The sequence below is a fragment of the Prunus avium genome, chromosome 4 (assembly GCF_965620075.1).
Source record: "Prunus avium chromosome 4, drPruAviu1.hap1.1, whole genome shotgun sequence".
In the NCBI taxonomy this organism is placed as follows: domain Eukaryota; kingdom Viridiplantae; phylum Streptophyta; class Magnoliopsida; order Rosales; family Rosaceae; genus Prunus; species Prunus avium.
In genome coordinates, this window is record NC_142287.1 from 14,984,888 (window position 1) to 14,994,472 (window position 9,585).

At 35.6% G+C, this 9,585-nt stretch overlaps 1 pseudogene; it reads right to left on the reverse strand.

Moving 5' to 3' along the window:
- Positions 1-648: 648 nt before the first annotated feature.
- Positions 649-9,129, reverse strand: LOC148294877 (uncharacterized; annotated as a pseudogene).
- Between the last annotated feature and the right edge of the window lie 456 nt (positions 9,130-9,585).

Sequence of the window (9,585 nt, forward strand, 5' to 3'; positions counted from 1 at the left end):
GGACGTCAACATTTCAAGCAGATAACAAAGAAAGCAATCTCATCTACCAAAAAAATAGAGAAACTAGGCCACACATAGGCCCAACACCTTTGAAGTCCAACATGACAATATAAGGGAAGACACAGTCGGGTCCTACATGGATTAAAGATATCCAACTAATCAAGGTCAGTCACCAGATATTATTATTGTTACGTGTCACATGTCCCAAGTTGAGGTGTCAAATGGGCCGACCCGTTTAAGTCTAATGAGGGCTCTAACCACCTTGGGGCTGCAAGTTATAACAACTCATGCCAAAAACCCATCCCCAATGGAGCAAAAATGGGTCTCTAATGCTCCCATTGGATGAAGGAATTGCAAATTACATAGAATTCTAAAATGACGAAATTTAGATTTCCGTCATTTCAATTTCTGGCAATTGAAGATTTCAGTGTATGGATTTATATATGTCGAATTTTGTAAATGACAGAAATTGAAAATTTCAATGTTTGGATAGCTCATCTAAATTGTAAATGACAGAAATTAAATATTTTGAAAAAGCAAAAAAAATGATAACCGACATAGAAGGTATTCCTCGAAGTATAAAATAATATATAGTTTGATGAACTAAATAACTCAACTTAAACAAACAGAGCATATTAGCAAACCAAATCACTCCCCATGTGCAATAAACATCAACAACATACTCTTTTTTTTCTCAATTGGGAGTGCCTTCAGCATCTGAAATTGTTTGTCATTTTCTATCAGCTAAGCGCATGCTTTGAGTTGTTCATTTTCACTAAGACCTGGTACTACTTGTACTTTAGCATATACCTCTGTTGGATCCAGGTTCTTAGTATCAACATGGATAAACTCTTCAAATGATAAAGCCATTCTAGCAATCGAATCAGCAATAACATCTTTTACATCACCTCTTTTCTTTGTAGGAAGAATATCAGAAGAATTTGATGCACGATTTCTTCTCTTTTGGGCATTTGTTGAGGTTGGTGAAATATCATCAATAACATGAATATCTTCTAAATCTTGTGTATCACCATCCAAATCAACATGATCAACTTCATTAGTAGGAGTCATAACCTCAGTTGCATTTGCACCTGTTTCAGTGCCCTCTCCAGCGGCTCTATCTTTGCCACACAAATCTACTATATCATCCCAATTTTCTATAACTTTAAATCGAAAACCTCTAGCATCGTCATGAGACTACCAAACAAATAATCAAAGTCAAATAAGAAAGGGAGAAGACCAAAATCGATTTTCAGCAGCATATAACAATCAATAAAGCTTTTCGTTTCCTTACAAAGTATATAAAAAGCTTTTCAGCAGCATAGGCTTTTTCTTCAGAGTAAGGAAACGAAGACCCCGTTTGGTTCACGGAATGAATTTGAGGGGAAATCAATTCCCATGTCATTTCCCAAGTAATGGGAATGAAAGATTCCTTTCCCACGTTTGGTAATGTTCGGAAAGTAACCGGGAGATTTCACTTTATTTCCTTTCCCATGTTTGTTTTGAGTAGGAATGGAAAACTAAATTTGTATAATTTTCTAATTATACCCATATTAAATCAAATAAAAAAAGAATGCATTTAATGATACGTTGTAATTATAAATTGCTCATAGGGACAAAATAGTCATGAAAATTGTGCATTGAATGTTGGCTCATTTTCCCAAACTTTCCCATGAAGAGGGAAAACAAAACCCAAGTTAAGAGGGGGGCTTCACTTTCCCCCCTACTTTCCCATGTGCTAGGAATCTGTTTCCCATGCCTGGACTTCCCAAACATGGGAAAGCAATTGAATTCCCATTCCCAAGCCTCCTTTCCCATGAACCAAATGGCCCCGAAGGGTAAAACTTGAACAAGGTGATAACACAAAGCGATAAAGCTAGCAAACAACTACAGAGCTGTACCATAAACACAAATCACACACCAATATCCATGGGCATAGAGTATTTTGTTAAAACTTCCCAAAATCCAGCCATAGTGTTGCAAAAATCACAAAACCCATTCAACACATATTCATAAATTTAGTTAGAAACACCCAATTTTGATAGCCATTCAGAAACCATGGTAACCCTAAAATAGAAAAACATAAATTGAAGGAGAGAAAGGCTTGAAGACTAACCTTCAAATTTGATCTAGAGAGACGTCTACTTTTTTTCTTTTCTTTTTTTTTAAATGAAAAGTTTGGTGGTTTTTTTTTAATGTAAGTTTTGGCACACTAGAAAATATGAATTCCCGCATTATGGAAATTGTGAAATGACGCCTATTTTGGTGGAAATTAAACTCTGGAATTTGATGCCTCAATTTCCATGATTTTTTCCGCGCATCATTTAACAAATTCCGCACTTAAGTTGCCAAACAAGGGAATTGTCAATTTCTTCTCTTAAATTCCCAACTTTTAGCAAAATTCCGAGTTATTTTCCTTCATCCAAACGGAGGGTAAATGGTTAAGCCCACCAAAGCATTGCAACCACATCCATAAAATATATGGAGTTGGTTGAAGCCCTTGAAGCCCTTGAAACCCAGTGGGGCCCACGCGGAACAAAAGCAACTACATCCTTGCTCATCCAACAGCTCCAGTTTTAATTGTCCCCACTTGCATATTTGAATGTCATCTAATATTTAAATGATTTTTTTGTCTTTTTGGTTTTAGAGCTCCAACCACTATGGATACCCTTGTTATTAAATTGGAGCTTTAAATGAAGCTCTATGCACCCTTTTTAGAGCCCCAACCATTGGGCTTGCTCTTATAATCAGCCCATATAATCCCACGCCAAGCTCGATTTCTGTATTGTAGTTTTTGTAATTTTTTTTATATAATTTCATTTCAATCTTTTTAAAAATTATGTATATATTAACAAGATTTATTATTTGTTGAAAAAAAAAGCCAATAACTTTTTTTTGAAGTACATTTAATAGAAAATGGTTAGGCTATTTATAAAGAAATCATTGATTTTTAAAATATATTATTAGAGAAAAGAAATAGACTTCAATTTAAGGAATAAATATAATATTTTTCTAAAAATAAATATAATTTAATAAATGGGCTTTAAACGGCCGGCCCATTGTTTGTTTGACACCTCATTATAAATAAAACAAAAGTGGATTCTCAAGGTGCCCAATATTTTGGGCTCGTTTGGGAATGATTCTGGGAGGGCCAAAATCATTTATGGGGAGATGCACCTTTCATGTGCTTCTCCATATATCACACTTTAAGTGATTTTTAAGTGATTTTGGGGAGAAGCACATGGAATGTGCTTCTCCATAAAATCACTTGAAACCACCTAAAGTGATTATATGGAGAATTAATTCTCCATAGAAGTGATTATTAGCCTATCCAGAATGACTCCCAAACAATTATAAATAAAATAATAATCTTATAGGGACAAAAATCGACAAAATTCAATGCATAGAGACAAAAATTAAAATTTGGACAAACTACACGTATCAAAAGTGAAATTGATCCAACTAAAATCGAAATCGCTGGTTTCGATGGTTCGGTGACAATTCCATTTAGGCCATAGCGAGGGAGGCATGTTGGTTGGTTCCTTGGTTCCTTCATTTTGGGTCGGTTATCGAATCACTTCCACCCCTAGTATTACCTGACATTATTTCTTCTCCTTAACCCTAATACAAAATTGTTTGTAATTGATTCAAAATTTGTTTATTAACTTGTAGTTTCATTGAGTAGCACATGGGATCACGAGCCTCTTCATTTAGCATAATTGCATTTTTGTGCATTTACTAAAATCTTTACCATTTGATTAATTTAATGAGGTTAATTAATGCACATCAACATTGTTATATTATCTTTAAAAATCACATGTTGTATCATATCACCCCTTTCATAACCTCTCTCTCTCACGTCTCCCTTTTCCTAGACTCCTAGATTCCCATGGCTGCCATCGCTCAACGGTCCAGCCCTAATGATAAAGCTGTATTTAGTTTTCTTTATCATTGTTAATTTCGCTTACCATAGAATAATTAATACTTGGGTATAACCATACTTGTGTTTTGAACAAGTTAGTTCTGTGTTGATAAAAGGGAATTCCCACAACATATTCAGTTCCATGCACTTTTCAATTTCTCCTCAACTTTCACAGAGACCATGTTCAATATTAAGATTAGTAGAACAATACAAATAATTATTTATTAATTAATCTTGAATCTACATGTATGTATCAAGTCCAGTATTATGTATGTATAATCCATTATTGGTGCTTACCAATTCTCTAGCTTTTTTTAAAATTTGATTTCTTCGAATTTTTGATTGGTTTTGCTTTTATTTGCCTTATAATTCATTAGGTACGTGGTTTTGTTTCTTGTTTGCATTTGGGACTCAGATAAGGAGGGGTTGGGATTAGACCACTGGAGAGATAACAACCATGGAAATAAGAGTCTTGGAAGAGGGTTTCTCATAAGAGACGTGGGGTGGGGAGGGTGTGAAAGGGGAAGTGGAAGGTTGCGCTCATTAAAGATGGGGAAGGGTAATTGATACGGTACAACATGTGATTTTTAAGATAATATAACTATGCTAATGTGGATTAATTAACCTCGTTAGATTAATCAAATGGTCAAGATTTTAGTAAATGCACGCAAATGCACCGATGCTAATTGCAAAGGCTCGAGTTCCTAGCACATGGCATGCACCCTGTGGATTAACTTTATAACAATCCTCCATGTAGTTTAACTCATTTTTCATTTTGGTCTATGTGATTTTGAGTTTGCTAAAATTAGTAATGTAGTTAGTTTAAGTTGCAAGTAAGTCCCAATCTATTTTTTTTAGGACATTTCCTATTGAGAGGGGCAATAATATACTAAACTCACACACTACATGGACGCTAGGACTGGAACCCAAGACTTTGCCTGAGGGAGTAAATACTCCAAACCATTACACTAGTGGGTTTGTAATAAACCGAAAAATTTAAGGTGGATTTTCATATTTTAGTGAAAAATAATATAATTGTGGAGAATGATTATGGGTATCAAGTGATTTTGGATTGAGATTATTAAATTAAGTATGTTTAATTTGAAGTTGGACAAAAATGACCAAAACACCCCTATGTGTGATAGATTACCAAAGTACCCTTGTAGAAGAAAGGAAGGAGGCAACGTGTAAGCCAAGCATTTCTTCCCTCCTTCATTCTTCCCCCCCCCCCCCCCCCCCTTCCCCCCTTCCCACTTTGTCTTCAAAAAAATCTGATTTTGGATGAGTTGTAAACCTATGGGGGTGAGTCACCTAGTCTAGCCTAAGATTCTTTCTCATCCTCTTCTTCCCATTCATTGTATCACCCTCTTCTAAATGGATGACTCACCTAGCCTAAGGCTTTTCAATCATAAATTTACTCTTATCTTCATCATTCATTGTATCATCCTTTCTTCCTCATTCACTTATCTTCATCCTCATTTTTCTTTTGTTCCTCTTCAAAATCCAAAATTCGTCACTTTCTTGAAGCTGCTGAGAACTCATATTTCGGAAGCTCAAATGAGAAAACTTCCTTCATAAAAGTTGTTCATTTCCATGATTCCTATAACATACTCAAATTTCAGCTCAATCCGACTAGTATAAGCTCTGAAACGTTGGTATGATCACAATAAGTTTACCATTTCCTGATTTCACAGCAGTCTGCTCGGTTTCAGTTTGTTTCTGTGACTTCATGTACTCAAATGACTTTGGTTCCTTCATCAAAGTTGTTTGAAATGCTGTCTATTATAACATATCAAAATTTCAGATTGATCGGGCTTCTATAGCCACCTTGGGAACGTTTAGAGTGGAACTTGTTTATAGTCTTCAACCTTGGTTCCTTCCCTCGTTTTCAGTCCAAAACACTCATATCAAAAGCTCAAAACACTATGGTTTCTTCATGATAGTTACTCAAAATTCTCCTCTTTATAACATATCCAAAGATCATCCAAACGTAACCATTATAACTCTCTAAAAATTGGTATGAACAAAACTTGTTCAATTGATTATGTTGAATCTCTTGTTATAGATATGTGTACTTTCTCTCCAATGGCTTGTTTCTTATCATTCAATTGCTCAAATTAGTCACTATAATCTCAAGTAAATGGTTCTTTGAAGGCTTGAAGCTCATCTTTTTATTGTCTCTTTGAGTACTAGTTTTAAACCAAGTGTTGGTTAGAATGACTCAAGTATATATCTTTCAAAGTGTGTTTTTGTGAAGTTCTAGATTATTTCGTTGTGATTTTGTTCCAATTTCATTTTGGGATTTTGGTACATCAAAATGAATATCTCAAGGGTTATTTCAAAGTTGGTTTTGTGCTATTTGAATTTAAATTGATTTTTTGTGAAATTTCAAAGTAGAGACTATCCTGCTGGAATTGTTTTGATTCTGCTGCATACCCTGTTTTGAAGTAAGTGTTTGAAAACTTCCTAAACTTGGATTTTCATGAAATTTTAGTATGTTTTAGTTTCTCGTATTTTCTTCAGATCTGGAAAGTTTTATCCAGTTTGGTTGTAAATTGTAATTTTGGTGAGTTTTCAAAATAAAGTGTACAAACCTGAAAAAAAAACATTATGCAGCCTAGTCTGTTTTGGGTTTCTATTTTGACATGCTTCCTTAACCCTAATTTTTATCAAATTTTGACATATTTAACGTTTCTATGTCTAGTTGTGATATGGAAAGTTTTACATTATTTTGATTTAAACTCAATATTTAGTGAATTTTCAAAGTTAACGTGTTCCAACCAAAATGTTTAGCAAAACTGAAATTTTAGTTTTAAATTTTCTTTATGAGTCTTAAGCCGAACCATCTGATTTTAAACATCCCAAAGAGTAGAACTATTATAAGAGGGGGAATAGATTAGTTTTTCCTTAAACGCTTAGTTCTATGCTTGCTTGAATGTGAGGTTAAGAGAGTAACAATCGGGTCAAACAACTTGTCAAGTGTATTTTGGGGTTTTAGGTCTACGTGGGCTAGTAGGACACTCAAATTTGTTTCCTTATTTCCAATAAATTTTAATCAGTAAATTTATCTTAATTAGGTGTTCTACTCTGCGTACTTTCGAGGACGAAACCGCACAAGATTAAGCTAGCTGGACTTGAGGTAGGGTTTCCTGATTTCCCGATGATTGGGCTATGTCACTTTAAATCTTGGTGATTATATATAGTACTATAAATATTATTGTTGTGTTGCTCGGTGAATACTATTTGATGTTATGTGAATATTATTGTTGATGTTTCTCCGTGGATATTATTTGACGTTGAATGAATGTTATTATGCATGTGATTAAGCATGAAATATTATTGTTATTATCTATATTATTATTCTGCAGAGATAAATGATGTTTGTGCTGCATTACATATGCATCATAAAGACAGTGGTGTTTGGAGTGTGTGTGTGTGTCGTTTGAGATATATCTAAGGGGTGGGAGAAGGCTTTAGATATATCTGAATAAAATGTGGAGTATATTCAAGTGACGGGAGCAGAGCTTGAATATATTGGGGTGATGGGAGCAGGGCCTCTAATGATAAGTGAAAGTTGAGAAATTCGTAAACAAAAGAAAAATGGGTTAAGGGACGGATGAGCGCTAGTTCATATTTTAAGGTATTCGGAGCCACAGTGGTAAAACGCATGGTATGGGACATGCAGGCTTGTTGCCCTAGGATATGAATTAGTGGGATTAGAAGGGAGTGAGTTCATGGCATCACCGCATATGCAAATTTATCTATCTGGTATGATTGCATAATTTGTATATCTTGTGTTGTTTGATGCATGACACTTTGATTAACTGTGATAACTGACTTTGAGGGGTTTGAAGGTACTCTACTGGGCATTAGAATGCTCATACCCTAATAGATTGTGCATGATTAAAGAAGAAGTTTGAGGAAGCGGATTCAACTAAGCTGCTAGGCTTTTATTGTTGATTTGTGTAATTAATATTTGTAAGTAGTCAACCGTTTGTTAAAAATCCTAGTATGTAGTTAACTACAAGCTACTGCGACTCAGATTTTGTGATGTTAAGTAAATTTGTATTATTTTGTGGCTCTATTTCTCATCATACCATGGTTGTAGGATTTTATTCTTATGACTATGGTATGACTCACACCATGATTCAGGAATATTCCTTATTTTCGAATCGGGTCGTGACAGGGTCCTTTGCAAGTAACTCCCAATCTTAAATATGTTAACAACCACGAAATCCAGAATTGATCACAACCACCATCCTACAAATATGTTAGCTGCTCCTCACCTACCACCTATTATCTACAAGACTACAACTGCCAGCAATTAATATATTCCAGGCTCTATAAATACCTAGACATAAGTCATCAAATGATAATGCAAACTTGGTTCACATTGTCTAAATCATTTTCCACTCTCACTCTATATTTACATAAACACCATCTTACTTAAGCAACAAAGGTTCCTTGGTAGACACCACACTGGTGTTCTTCCTTAACATTTGTTGTTTTGCAGATCACTCATAGTAACAGACTACTCATGGAGAAATTTGCATCCACAGCCTTAACTTGCATACCAGTGGTCTTACATTCTAACTCCCATGGCACTTTAGTAGTGTGTGTGGAAAACCCTTTTCCACTTATAAACTATCTCTTGTATTCAACAGTGCATGGCTTCTACTCAAAGAGGGAGCCCATCAAAATAGTCAACAAAGAGTGAACAGTTAGAATTGATTAAAGAAGATAGAGGGTGAATGCCCAAACCAACAGGTAGACCTGGCAATATCATACACGACACGATAACACGACATGAATTCGCAAAAAAAAATTCAGTATTCGGGTCCATGTTATCGTGTCGTGTTGCTATCGTGTCAACTCGTTAGCCACATGATACGTTATCGTGTCGTGTCAAGTATTTTTTCGAATACCCGTTAACCCATTAAGCTTAGGGGTATTTTCGTAAATTTATCTCTTTCTTTTTTCTTTTTTTTTTCTTCTTCTCTTTCTTCTCTTTTGTCTCTTCCTCCCCCATTCCACCGTTTATCTAATGAAGTTTCTTCTCTCAACTTGAGAGTCTTAAGCAGCCACCACACCACCCAACCACCATGAGCCATCCTAGCCACCTCCCCCTTCTGTCTCCCTCCCTCACCGATCAATCCCACCTATTCCCTCACCTTCTCCGATGACTCTTCCTCCTCCACTCCCACCATCTTCGCTCCCCAAACCTTTGAGGGCCACTCGCAAGGCATCTCCAATCTCACCTTCAAGCTTGTCTATGGCTTGTGTTGGGCACTGGTTGATTTTTTTAGTTGTTTAAAATTTATGTTTTTGTTTTAATTTTTTTAATTTTTTTTTAATTCTTAACGGATTATCATGTCATGTCGTGTGATTCGCGAATCCTAACGGGTCATGTTCGTGTTTGACATTTTCAACCCGTTTTCTTATCATGTCGTGTCGTGTCAACCCGTTAAGAAAAGCGGATTGACACGAAAACGACACGAACACTAATAAAACAACACGAATGCCAGGTCTGCCAACAGGTAGATGGATAAGAGGGTTGGCCCATGACCCCTTGATGCATTCCACTTGAATCTTCACTGTCATATCTCGCCCCCTAGTATAGTGACCGATTCCATGTAGAGATACATACTATAGTATAAAACCCT